The sequence below is a fragment of the Ceratotherium simum genome, chromosome 2, assembly GCF_057802395.1.
Source record: "Ceratotherium simum simum isolate JZ-2026a chromosome 2, ASM5780239v1, whole genome shotgun sequence".
NCBI classification, from domain to species: Eukaryota; Metazoa; Chordata; class Mammalia; order Perissodactyla; family Rhinocerotidae; genus Ceratotherium; species Ceratotherium simum.
The window spans coordinates 48,124,651-48,138,821 of NC_141901.1; the positions used below are offsets into that span (position 1 = coordinate 48,124,651).

At 41.3% G+C, this 14,171-nt stretch overlaps 1 long non-coding RNA gene across 2 annotated transcripts; it reads left to right on the forward strand.

Moving 5' to 3' along the window:
* Positions 1-290: 290 nt before the first annotated feature.
* Positions 291-12,659, forward strand: LOC147918005 (uncharacterized). Of its 2 annotated transcripts, none has more exons than XR_015549041.1 (3): positions 291-430; positions 1,647-1,725; positions 11,730-12,659. It is a non-coding gene; the product is annotated as an uncharacterized LOC147918005 (long non-coding RNA). The 2 variants fall into 2 exon arrangements; XR_015549045.1 differs by lacking the exon at positions 11,730-12,659 and adding an exon at positions 1,873-2,280.
* Positions 12,660-14,171: the final 1,512 nt, after the last annotated feature.

Consider the following 14,171-nt stretch of genomic DNA (forward strand, 5'->3'; position numbering starts at 1 on the left):
TATGTGACAGTGAGTCTTGCTGCACAGACTTTGTCCTGTTTGGGATTTAATGAGAGTTTTCCCCCAATCTTTCCTTCCTTCCAAATTTACCACTCTAGCTCTACTGCTAACCTCGTGCTGTGGGCAGTGAGGTTCTCTCCTGCTTATTTCATAAGGTCTGCCACAGACTCTAGAGGAGAAAGAACTTTGGCCAGGTCTGGTGTCCTTACTGTCTGTTGCTTTGTTAGTTACTGTCAACTATTGTTTTTGTTTTTGTTTTTGTTTTTGTTTCTGCTGAGGAAGCTTGCCCTGAGCTAACATCTGTGCCAGTCTTCCTCTATTTTGTGTGTGGGTCACTGCCACAATGTGACTGATGAGGGGTATAGGTCCACACCCGGCGTCCGAACCCACGAACTCCAGCTGCCGAAGCAGAATGTGCCATACTTAACCAGTAAGCCACGGGCCCGGCCCCTCAACTATTTTTTTCTTTTGTTGTTGCTCTATGAGTGAGTGTGTTTGTGTGTGTTTTTTGCCCACCTGCTTACGTCAAGGGTGAGCTTTTAGGGACTCTTGAGAAAGCTGATGCTGGGATCCTCAGGCCGTCTTCTGTAGGTTCTGCCTCTTCTCTGGCTGACTGTTCTCTCCGGGTTGTTGACTTCTGTTGGAGGCCACTGTCCCCTCACCTCTGCATTTGGGCATTTCCTCTCTACAGGCTTCTGAGATACTTGGAATGCTTGGGCCACCCTGCCCTTGAGGAGCTCTGCCCTATGAACCCACAAAATGCCTGGGAGTAACCGGGAGGTCCTCTTCTCTGCCACGGTGATCACACACACTTCCTGCTTAGAAAGGCCCTACGAGTTAGGACAATTCTCTGAGCCCCCACCCCCAAATAAAGCTTGGCATCTCAGTTCATGGCTCAGAATGTACTGGATTCAAAGCTCCTCAGAGATACCCGCAGTTGGTCCAGGGGTAATAGGTCAAGGCTGTGGTTGCCAGCACTGTGTCTGTCACACGGGGCCTCATCCAGTCCTGGTGCCACCACTTGTCTGGTTGGGACCAGGGTCCACCGCTTAGGCTTTCCCCGTGGGTCATATGGATGTAATAATATCCCACAAGTCCTAGTGCTGTGCAGATTGAGATACCCCAGCCGCTCACTTAGCACATTTGTGCTTCCCAGTATGATCTGCGTTGACAGAATGATATTGTTTCTTTAATTGTGTAACACAGTATGCAGAAGGCTACAGAAAACATAAATGTACAGCTCAATGAATGGGTATAAATTAACATAACCCCCACCTAGGTCAATACCTAGAACATATGAGGCTTCCAGAAGCTTCCCACGTGCCCCTTCCTGATCACATTTTCCTCTTTGTCCACAGCAATAACCACAATCTTATTTTCATGATGTTCCATTCCTTGTTTACTTTATAATTTTGTTTATTCAGCACTCCTCACAGGTCTGGGTTTTAATTTGTAATCATACAGTATATATTCTCTTATGTCTCCCTCTTTTACTAAAACTTATGGATTTAATAGTCAGCAGTGATTCCTCCATTTTTAATGAACTATACCACAATTTAGTTATCTATTCTATTGATGATGGACATTTGGACTGTTTCCAGTTTGTGGCTTTTTCACACAAAGAGGCTATGGTTTTTATTGTGCAGGTGTCCTGGGTGCTGTGGGTTTCACATCAAGGAATGGAATTCTGGAGTCCTGTATTATGCCTGTCCAAGACTTTCTGAGGTAAAAAAAAAAAAATTATAACACAAAGCTTGCAGATTATAAAATTCATATGAACAGAGTAAAACAAACTGAATCTATGCGATGTATTGGACATATAGATTCAAAGTTACATGTTAAAGTACTAATCAGTGTGTTTTCTGTGTACAGCCTCCCCACTCCATTCAAGTGTGATATCTTCACAAATCCAACTAGAATGACCCGGGATGCCTGGATTCAATTCAGCAAGGGGACCGCATGACTCCATGCGGAGACCTGGCCTGCACTTTCTTTTTTCTTGGGAGATTTTTACACTTTGGACTCTCTAGGACCACAAGACCAGGGTTGGGCAAGTGAAGGCAGGAGCTGGGAGGGGACAGTCTCATTCCGGGTGAAGGATTTGGGCCTACACTTGGGGAGACCCAGTGGAAAAAGAAAGAATCCCCAGAACAAGGGCATGGGAAGAGGAATGAGAGGCTGTTCTTGTGGAAAGAAAGGAGGCTGGAGGATGAGAGACCACGGCAGGGCGTGTGTGTGCAGAATCGGGTAAGGGGGAGTTCCAGAGAGAGGGGCTGCCATCCTGGGGCCAGGTACTAGAACCACCTTGGTGTTCATCTCTCCATCCTCCTCCTCCTTCTCTTCCTCCTCCTCCTCTTCCTCCTGCTAATCTGCCCCTCCTACTCCTTCCATATCCTGCCTCTCCATTCCCCTCCCCTTCCTCCTCCATCTCGTGATGGCACACAAGGGGCCATAGGGATCCACTCAGTATGCAGAGGAAAATGTTTTAATTTATTTTAAAATTAGAAGAAAAATAATTTTCTTTTGTCAAAGAAAATATTTTAACATATAATAATAATAACAATAATGCATTTTCTTTATAGCAACACAGTGGTAAAATATACTTTTTAATATTTTATGGATGCCAAGGAAGGCAAAAGTACATAGGGCCCACTAAAGTCATAATGTGAATTGTGTAATTTAACAGTGTACATTTGTCGTGTATTTTACCTGAAAGTAAAGACCTATACAGCCAACCAAACAAGGGAGAAGGACTCAGTAGTTATAGACCAAGTCCTTTGTCCCTGGTGGTCTTTGGCAAGAATCTTCCCTCCTCTGGGAAAGGGGTCCTACTCAGAGGGCCCAGAAGAGGTTCCTCCATATGAGCCTTCAGGTCTTTCAGTCCAGCTTTGGTTTATGTCTTCTCCTCTTAGTGTTGGTTGTTCTCAGTGCTCAGGGGGAGAAAATTTTCTTGAAGACCACGGTTACTGCCTCTTCTATGGGGAGACATGAGGAAGAGATGCATTAAACATCTTATCAATGACCCAGTTTTCTCCAAATTCATGTGGATGAGCTGAAGTGAGATAATGGTTTAAAGAAATCAGGTCACTTAAGAGGTTCTATCCAAACCTGGCAGCACAAAGACAGCTCCTAAGTGAAGAGTCAGCCCTACTGTATGGCATCCGGATAACAGCTTCTTCAGCCGTATGGGCCGTGGAGTTGACTGTGAGAGTGAGACAAGGAAAGATACAGCCATGAGAAAGAAGTGGAGGGTCCCCAAGTGTGTGAGAAGACAAACAAACAAGCAAAGAATCTATCAATTGAAAAGAAAGGTGTTTTTTAATTATGCTGGAGGTGAGGAGGCTGGGATTCTTATCTTCCCATTGAAATGAAGTCTCCTGAGATATACTTTGCAAGTCAGGAAGCTTCATCAGGCCCCACATCACCTTAGAGTTGTTGACCACAAAGAAGAATGCTCCCTATGCCAGAGCTCCAAGGCTGTTAGCTCCTGTCTGAAGGTCTCCATTGAAGGAGACCATCCTTCTCAGCAGCCCCTTTCTCTTGTTGGCTTTCCCTTGGCTGATCCTTCCAAACACACTCAAAAAACTGAAAATTTCTCCGTGTTCAGTCTTGCATGTGCCAAAAAAGACATCAAGGCAGCAATATTTCTCAGCTGCTTTCCTTCATTCTTTTGTTGAGGACTCTATTGAGGTCATTCATCAATCTGTTTCAATTGGAATCGTCCTTGGTGCTTTTCCTCAAAGAAAAATGTAAAATTTTACATATTCCTCTAGTAGTCTTTTCCAATCTTTCATACCCTTTGGAGAGTGTGGAGTCAATCTGAGAATAATACTCTACTTAGTTTATGACTAGTTAATTTAGCCAAAGGATATTTATCCCAATGGCATATTCGTATTATCCTTAACATATCCCATTATAATGTTGACTCAGTTTCCCTCCACAACAACATAATGGGTTTCATAGAACCCAGGGAAGTCAATTTTGGCATCCCTGTCTCCCTACTTCGTCCTTCGTTGTTATATGTAGTTTGTTTACTTTTTAGTTTCTGTAAAAATTGAACTCTGTACCTGTAACTTATGAATTTCATTATAAGTCCATAGGATCTCTTTCCTGCTTGGCAAAGGCATTTAAGAATTTCACATGTATCTCCTTGAATACGTGTAGTAAATCTAATGATATTAATTTTATTTGCCTTCGGACAGGATTAGATGCAAGGGCAGTTTCTATGGAACACTGGCTGGATCTGCCTGTGTTGGCACATACCATTGACCTGTGGTTGTTTTTCTCTGATGTACATGGGAAAACATAGGCTATGACTGGGAGTGGAAAGGATATATGTCACATATGTACAATAATGTTTAGTGGCACAGCAGCTGGGGTCAGGAAGAGAGGTGAGGTGTGAGAGAGAGTCATCTTCTAACCTACATCCTACCCATGGTCTGTGAGCCTGAAATGTGGGACGTCCCCCTGATATGTGTTTCTCTGTAACTCTGCTGGGATTGGCTAGGCTGGGGGTTTCACAAGGGCACAATGGCCACGACCTTCAAGTGTTCCGCTAAGCATTCATGACTAAGTGAAGGAAGGACGGGGCAGATTACTTTTTTTTCCAATAATTTATTGCGATCATATTGGCTTATAACTTCGTGTAAATTTCAGGTGTACATTATTATGTTTCAATTTCTGTATAGACTGCATCGTGTTCACCACCTGTAGTCTAGATTTTATCCCTCACCATATGTATGTGCCCCTTTCCCCCTTTCACCCTCCTGGCACCCATTTCCCCTCTGGTAACCGCTAATCTGTTCTCCTTATCCATGAGTGTTTTTATCTTCCACATATGAGTGAAACCATATGATGTTTCTCTTTCTCTGTCTGGCTTATTTCGCTTAGCATAATACCCTCAAGGTCCATCCATGTTGTCGCAAATGGCACAATTTTGTCTTTTTTATGGCTGAGTAGTATTCCATTGTATATATGTATACCAGATCTCCTTTATCCATTCGTCCGTTGATGGGCACTTGGGTTGCTTCCACGTCTTGGCTATTGTGAATGATGCTGCAATGAACATAGGGATGCATAAGTCTCTTTGAAATATTGATTTCATGTTCTTTGGATAAATACTCAGTAGTGGGATAGCTGGATCATATGGTATCTCTATTTTTAATTTTTTGAGAAATCTCCATACTGTTTTCCGTAGTGGCTGCACCAGATTGCACTCCCACCAGTGGTGTATGAAGGTTTCCTTTTCTCCACATCCTATCCAACATTTGCTATTTCTTGCTTTGTTGATTGTGGCCATTCAGATGGGTATGAGTTGAAATCTCATTGTATTTTTGATTTGCATTTCCCTGATAATTAGTGATGTTGAACATCTTTTCATATGCCTGTTGGCCATCTTCATATCTTCTTTGGAAAAATGTCCCGTTATATCCTCTGCGTGTTTTTTCATCAGGTTGTTTGTTTTTTTGTTGTTGAGTTGTATGAGTTCTTTATATATTTTGGAAATTAACCCCTTGCCAGATATATGATTTGCAAATATTTTCTCTCAGTTGGTGAGTTGTCTTTTTGTTTTTTTCATGCTTTCCTTTGCCTTGCAGAAGCTTTTTAGTCTGCTGTAGTCCTGTTTGTTTATTTTTTCTTTTGTTCCCCTTGCCTGAGCAGACGTGGTATTCAAAAGGATACTGCTAAAGCTGATGTCAAAGAATGTACCGCCTATATTTTCTTCTAGGAGCTTTATGGTTTCAGGTATTACATTCAAGTCTTTAATCCATTTTGAGTTAATTTTTCTGTATGGTGTAAGATAATGGTCTACTTTCATTCTTTTGCACACGGCTGTCAAGTTTTCCCAACATCGTTTTTTAAAGAGACTTTCCTTTTTTCACTGAAGATTCTTGGCTCCTTTGTCGAAGATTAGTAGTCCCTAGATGTGTGGATTTATTTCTAGGGATTCACTTCTGTTCCATTTATCTGTATGTCTGTTTTTGTGCCAGTACTATTCTGTTTTGACTTCTATAGCTTTGTAGTACATTTTGGAGTCAGGTTTTGTGATCACTCCATCTTTGTTCTTTTTTCTCATGGTTGCTTTGGCTATTTGGGTTTTTTTGTATAGAATCTTGTCATCCACAAACAGTGAGAGTTTTACTGCTCACTTTCCAATATGGGTCCCTTTTATTTCTTTTTCTTGCCTAATTGCTCTGGCCAAAACTTCCAGTACTATGTTGAATAAGTGTGGCGAGAGTGGGCACCCTTGTCTTGTTCCTGTCCTCAGAGGAATGGCTTTCAGTTTTTCACTGGTAAGTATGATACTGGCTGTGGGTTTGTCATATGTGGCCTTTATTGTTAAGGTACATTTCTTCTATATCCATTTTATTGAGAGTTTTTACCATAAATGGACATTGGATCTGGTTGAATGCTTTCTCTGCGTCTATTGAGATGATCATATGATTTCTTTCTTTCTTGATTTTTTTGTGAGGAAGACCAGCCCTGAGCTAACAACCATTACCAATCCTCTTCTTTTTACTGAGGAAGATTGGCCCTAAGCTAACATCTGTGCCTATCTTCCTCTACTTTATATGGGAAAAGGCCACAGTATGGCTTGACAAGCAGTGCATCAGTCTGCATCTGGGATTGAACCTGCGAACCCCAGGCCACCGAAGCTGAGTGCATGAATTTAACTGCTTCACCGCTGGGCCGGCCTGATCATGTGATTTTTATTCCTCATTTTGCTAAAGTGGTATATCACATTGATTGATTTGAGGATGTTGAACCATCCCTGAATTCCTGGAATAAATCACACTTGATCACGGTGTGTGATCCTTTTAGTGTATTCTTGTATTCACTTTCCTAATATTTTGTTGAGGGTTTTTTGCATCTATGTTCATCAGTCATATTGGGCTGTAGTTTTCCTATTTTTTTTTTCTTCCTGAAAGCCCTAGTGCATAGTTGAATATGCTAGTTGTAAGTCCTTCTTGTTCTTCTGTGTGAGCCACCACCACAGCATGGCAACTGACAGATGAGTGGTGTGGTCCTGTGACTGGGAACCAAACCTGGACCATCGAAGGGGATAGAGTGCCAAATTTTAATCCCTATTCCATCAGGGCTGGCTCTAGTTTTCCTTTTTTGTGTTGTCATTGTCTGGTTTTGGTATCAGGGTAATGTTGGCCTCGTAGAATGAGTTAAGAAGCAGCCTGTCCTCTTCAATATTTCAGAATAGTTTGAGAATGATAGGTATTAAATCTTCTTTGAGTGTTTTGGTAGAATTCACCAGAGAAGCCATCTGGTCCTGGACTTTTGTTTTTTGGGAAGTTTTTGATTACTGTTTCAACTTCTTTACTTATGGTTGGTCTATTGGATTCTCTCTTTCTTCTTGATTCAGTTTTGGGAGATTGTATGATTCTAAGGATATATCCATTTCTTCTAGGTGATCCAATTTGTTGGCATATACCTTTTCATAGTATTCTCTTGTAGTCCTTTGTATTTCTGTGGTATCCATTGTAATTTCTCCTCAATCTAATTTTGTTTATTTGAGTCTTCTCTCTTTTTTTTTTTAACGAGTCTGCCTAAGGGTTTGTCAATTTTGTTTATCTTCTCAAAGAACCAGTTCTTAGTTTCTTCGGCCCTTTCTATTTTTTTTTTAGTCTCTATTTCATTTATTTCTGCTCTGATTTTTATTATTTCCATCCTTCTTCTGACTTTCTGCTTTGTTTGTTCTTCTTTTTCTAGTTCTCTTAGGTGTAGTTTAAGATTACTTGTTTGAGATTTTACTTGCTGGTTGAGGTAGGCCTGTATTACTATAAATTTCCCTCTTAATACCACTTTTCTACCACCCATAAGAATGGTATTTGTGCCTTCATTTTCATTTGTCTCCAGGTACCTTTTTTACTTCTATTTTGATTTCTGCCTTGATCCAATGGTTCAGTAGCATGTTGTTTAGTCTCCACATGTTTGTGACTTTCCTAGCCTCTTTTTTGTAGTTGATTTCTAGTTTCATATCATTGTGACTAGAAAAGATGCTTGATATGATTTCAATCTTCTTAAATTTATTGAAGTTTGCTTTGTTTGCCAACATATGATCTCTCTTTGAGAATGTTCCATGTGTACATGAGAAGAATGTGTATTCTGCTGTTTTTGGATGGAATGTTCTATATATATCTATTAAGTCCATTTGGTCTAGTGTTTCATTTAAGTCCACTGTTTCCTTGTTGACTTTCTGTCTGGATGATGTATCCATTGATGTAAGCAGGGTGTTAAGATCCCCTACTATTATTGTGTTGCTGTCAATTTCTCACTTTAGGTCTGTTAATAGTTGCTTTATATACTTTGGTGCTCCTGTGTTAGGTGCATATATATTAATAAGTGTTATGTCTTCTTGTTGGAATGTCCCCTTTGTCATTCTATAATGCCCATCTTTGTCTCTTGTCTTTTTTGTCTTGAGGTCTATTTTATCTGATGTAAGTACAGCTACACCTGCTTTGTTTTGCTTGCCATTTGCTTGGAGTATCATCTTTCATCCCTTCACTCTGAGCCTATGTTTGTCTTTAAAGCTGAGATGTATTTCCACGAGGCAGCATATTGTTGGGTCTTGCTTTTTTACTCCATCCAGCTACTTGGTGTCTTTTGATTCATGAATTCAATCCATTTACATTTAGAGCATTTATTGATATATGAGGGCTTAATACTGCCATTTTATCTTTTGTTTTCCAGTTGTTCTATCTTTCCATTGTTTCTTTTTCCTTATATTTATGTCTGCCATTTCAGTTTGGTGGTTTTTTGTGGTGCTTTTATCAGTTTTCTCTTTGTTTATGCTTTGTCACCCTGCTCTGATATTTTATGTGTGTGGTTACCGTGAGGTTTGTGTAGAAGGTTCCATAGATCAGATAGTCCGTTTTCTGATAGCCTCTTATCTCCATTAGACTATGCAGGTTCTGTCCTTTTCCTCTTCCCTGTCTACATTTTTGTTATCACAGATTCTTCTTTTTTGTGTTGTGAGTTTGTGAGCTAATTGTATTAGTTATAGTTATTTCTGACGCTTTCTTTCCTTTTATCTTTTATGTTATAATTACATGTTTACTAACCTATTCTTATATAGAGCTTCAATTTTCTATTTATCTCCTTGCTCAAGGTTTTGTAAACCTTTGCTTTTTAGTTTCAGATGGGAGAGGTCCTTTCACTGTTTCTGGTAATGCAGGAGTAGTGGCGATGAACTACCTCAGCTTTTGTTTGACTGGGAAGACTTTTATTTCTCCATCATATTTGAAGGATAATTTTACTAGATAGAGTATTCTCAGCTGACGAACTTTAGCTTTCAGTATTTTGAATATCTCGTTCCACTCTCTCCTAACCTGCAGGGATTAGCTGAGAAATCTGCTGAAAGCCTGATTGGGGTTCTTTTGTAAGTTATTTTCTTATGTCTTGCTGCCCCTAATATTTTTTATTTTGCTATTTACTTTTGACAGTTTTAATATTATATACTTTGGAGAAGGTCCTTTTGCATTAAGATACTTAGGAGTTCTGTTAGCTTCATGTGCTTGCATGTCCAGTTCCTTCCCCAGGTTTCGGATGTTCTCAGCTATTATATCTTTGAACAAGCTTTCCACTCCTTTCTCCTTCTCTTCTCCTTCTGGGATACCTATTATCCTTATGTCACTTTTCCTAATTGAGTCAGGTGTTTCTCATGATGTTCCTCATTATTTAAAATTCATAATTCCCTCTCTTCCTCCACCTGACCCTTTTCTAGTTTTCTATCCTCGAGCTCACTAATTCTGTCCTCCATAATGTCAGCTCTTAATTTCAGATAATGCTTTCTACATTATTTTTCATCTCACTTATTGTGTTCTTCATCTCCAGAGATTCCGTTTTGTTTTTTGTTTTGTTTTGTTTTGTTTTGATAGAGATTCAATCTCCTTGGGGAAGTACTCCTGCTGTTCATTAATTTTATTCCTGAACTCATTGAACTTTCTGACTTTTCTTGTAACTTATTGCATTTGTTTATGACAGCAATTTTGAATTCTCTGTCAGTCAGATTATAATGTTCTGTGACTTAAAGTTTGGTTTCTGGAGAGCTGTCCTTCTCCTTCTGTTCTGCCCTGTTACTGCAGCTCTTCATGGTGTTTGATGAATTGGTCCTCTGCTGGTGCAATTTTGGTAGTAACCCCCATTCTTATTTGGGTACAACTTTTGTTACTCTAGTTCTGGGCTGCTTCTGGTTGTATTTGAGAGCCTACAATTTCCACCCTCTAGTGCCTCTGCCAGGGACATTGTCAGTGCTCTCCTTGTGCTGCTTGTGCCTCCGGGGTTGCTGGTGCTTTCACTTTAGTCTCAGGTGTTGCCACCAGGGTTGTCAGGTGGCGAGGACTTCTACTGCTTCTCTGGTCACCTGAGTCTCATGTTTCTCCACTGGCTCTCCACAGGCTCAGCTGCTACTGTCCTGTGCACCACCTGTGCTGCTCTTCCTGGGTTGTCTTGGGGTGCTGGTTGTATCACAGCCAGGGGTACTTGGCTCGTGGTGTCACTATCACTACTGGGGGCCCAGGGATCTGGGGAATTGTGTACAGCCCCTGCTTCTAGTGGAGGTGGTGTAGGGGATGCTTCCACTTGGGGCTGGGTTACCGGCTCTGTTGTGGTTCCTGAAGTCTCCGGTCCCAGATTCCACCTGCCACTGCTAGAGGGGACTAGGAGCTAAGCAGGTAAAGGTTGTCTTGTTGCTTGCTGTGCAGCCTCTGGTCTCTAGTGCTAACTTGTTTTTTCTTTTTAAAAACCTGGTCAAAGCGCCCAACTTCAGCTGGGTAAATCTGAGTTTTGTGTACTATCCCCACTGTTGGAAACACCTGGCCATTGCCTTGAGGGAGAGGGGGTGTGCATGCTGGATCTTCTGGTAGATGGGCACAGAGCAATCAAATCCCCACCCTCTGCCCCTGCTGGACTACTAGTGGGTGCAAATCCTAAATCTTCTGGGATATGGGCAAGGAGTGATCCAATCCACACTCTCCACCCCTGCCAGACTGTACGAGCAAGCCACGCCTGTTTTCTGGCAGGCTTGTGGGCCAGTGTGGAGATCCATGCCCTGGATGGCTGCTATGGGGGGGCTGCTCCCCTAGTTCCACTACCTCCTGGGGTTCCAGTCCACCCACCTTTAGCTGTGTAGATGCCTCGATCTCTTAGGCATCCTGTTGTGCTGTGTAAGGAATACTCTGTTGATCAATGGATATCCCACTGGTTGTAACTTAGAGGAGAGAGACAAAGGGAACAACTCACTCCACCATCATGCTCACATCACTCTGCTGGGCAGACTACTTTTCGAAGTTGGGGTCCTACCTCCCTCACACCCTCCATACAAACTGAGGGATGATATTGCTGTGTGAGAGAGCTCAAAAGTACATTCTGTGGCAGAAAAGAAGAGTTGTACAAGTACTACTTAAACTGAGGTCATCAAAACATAACAATAGTTAACTAACTTGACTAAAGTCATATTGCATTGATTTATTTGAAGTGCTATTAAAAATAACCTTAATGCCATATACCATAGGTGAGTGATTGTGTACCAAGCTTATTATGAACCTGTAAAGCCCTAGCCAAAACTTTCTCAGTGATGAAAAGCTAGTTTTCAGAGTGATGATTGATTTTTGAGTTACTTGTATAATGTGACCCACTTTCTCAATAAGACTAAATTAAGGTAGTCTGTATTCTGTATAAACATGTTATCATGAATGGAAAAATTACCTGTTCTCTAGAAAAAATCTGAAATGACTTACTGAGATCAAAGAGTGCTGCTCAACTCCATTGGTCTGCAGAGAAGCAAGAGTCTCTTCATGCGCTTAAACTAACTGTAAGTATCTCTCTGCCGCTAAGATCATGTGATGATACAGAGACCGTCAATTTATAGGCTAAAAGTGACTGAAGTTGAGGACAGTGACCACAAGGTAGCAGGGAAATATACCTTTGGGCTTAGAGTGGCAAATGGCCACATACAAAAGAACAGTACATGATTTGAGAAGACACTTTAGCAACAAATTTGGCCATAAAGGCCACTGTATATTTAATCCGTGATCTGCCAGTCACATTGTACAGTGATTATCCTGGCTTGACTTTGGCCAACAATGACTATTTTAAGAAAGCTCAGGGAATAGCATAAGAGCGCATCCACCCAAAATGGAGATAACATGAAAGATTTGATTCTTGAATCAGAGCCACAAAAATCATAAATCTTACCCAGTTTCAAGTTTTTCTCACATTTTCAGGGATCAAATTAATTCTGTCACAAGCAGAGCAACAAGAAGTCTGAGGCCAGCGACACTAATTGCAAGAAGCTTCTCCCCACATTAGGACCTTCTCTGGCCCAGATTGAACATATGTGGTCTCTAAGTGACGTTTGAGGTCATCACTTACACAAAATGGAGCTGTGTTTGGTCATCTCCTATGCCAATACCTACATAATCAGTGTGATAGTTTCCAGGCCACGTAAGTCCACAGATTCCAGGTTTGATTCCCTCTATAGTTCTACACAGACCAGATACATCCCACTGAAAGCATTCCATAGATAAGGACCTCCCAGTAGTAACTATCATTAGCGTTTTTGCCAGGAGGTTCTTCACTAATTGTTTACAAGGAAAATGGACTGGGATACCTTTCTTTCTTTCCAGGGCATCCCCCACTGAAGGGAAAGCAACTAGAAGGAACACTGTTTCTTTCTTTTGCCCAAATTGTCTAGGTGGAGTTTTTAGACGCACCTTGTAAATCAGCAGGAATTCGATTTTGTTTCTCTGAGAAAAGGTACAATGGTTTCCCCTAGCATTGCTCATTAGTCAGTGCCAGATTTCAGAGAGATCACTAAGCCTATTATTCTTGGAAATAGCATGGTCACAATCCTCTGTGGAATTATAACCCACTTATGAACATGCCTTCTTTTTGCCATCCTCTCCCCCATTTCTATTTATGACCTACATCCTTCCCACAGTGATGGAGCCAGCTTAGATGTCCTGCTTAACCTAGAGACGGGGCCAAGGAGAAACATACACACAGGTATAAGGGGGCTGCACTCAAGGTTAGCCATAACATGGCTACATGCAGTTATAAACCAGCCTGAAGTAGCATTAGTAATATGCAATGCCAAATTTAATGGTATCGATTTTGTATATTTTGTATTGATATCAACTTCCTTGCTACAAATATGGTTACACTTAGGCGTGGGACCATGGGATCAGAAAAAATGAAAGAAAAACTGTGGAAGCGTGAAAGGTATTGAGTTATGTAAGTTATATACTGAGTTCTATCGTTACATTCTCCCTTAGCCCCACATTTCCACTTGCAGAACCTAGAAAACTATTCCATGGAGTCCGCACTTTACTTGCCATCAAATTCAATCTGAAGATACTATAATTTAAACTGTTAACCCAAACTTTCCATTTTGTCCCATAATTGTTTTGAATACCAGGCATTTCAATTGCCCATTCCCATTCTCAGTGAGCCCACTGCAGTGAGGGTATTAAGTAATGTGGTATATCCAGGTAATATTATGTTTCTTTGTCTAGTTCTGTGCTCAGTGGGTCAACTTTTGTCTGCTAGTGCACCTATGACCACACATAAGAAACCCAACAAATCTTCAAAGTGTAGGGTCTCTGAGTTGAGCTTGGGAAATCTCAGCCAACACTTAGGATTCTCTCAGACCTTATGGCTTTGTGTGTTTGTGTGTGTGTGTGTGTGTGTGTGTGTGTGTGTGTGTGGAAGATTAGCCCTGAGCTAACATCTGTTGCCAATTATCCTCTTTTTGCTCAAGAAGAATGGCCCTGGGCTGACATCCATGCTCATTTTCCTCTACTTTATATGTGGGATGCCTGCCACAGCATGGCTTTATAAGTGATACGGAGGTCCGCACCTGGGATCTGAACCCGTGAACCCGGGGCTGTCGAAGCAGAGCACGCGAACTTAACCACTACGCCACGGCCAGCCCCTTAGAATGTCTTTTGATCTCATGGGACCCTAGGTAGTTCCTCTCTCCTTTCCTTAGTGGGAGTAAGTCCAGATATTTTGCATCAACAAACTCAATAAGAAGAAGCAACACAAGTTTTTAAATCGGTGAAAGACTTCGCACTTTACCAAAGAAGACTGTCGCAAAATAACCAGTAACCATTCTATAGATAAGAGAGATAAGGTGAGTTTTATTTGAGCCACGATGG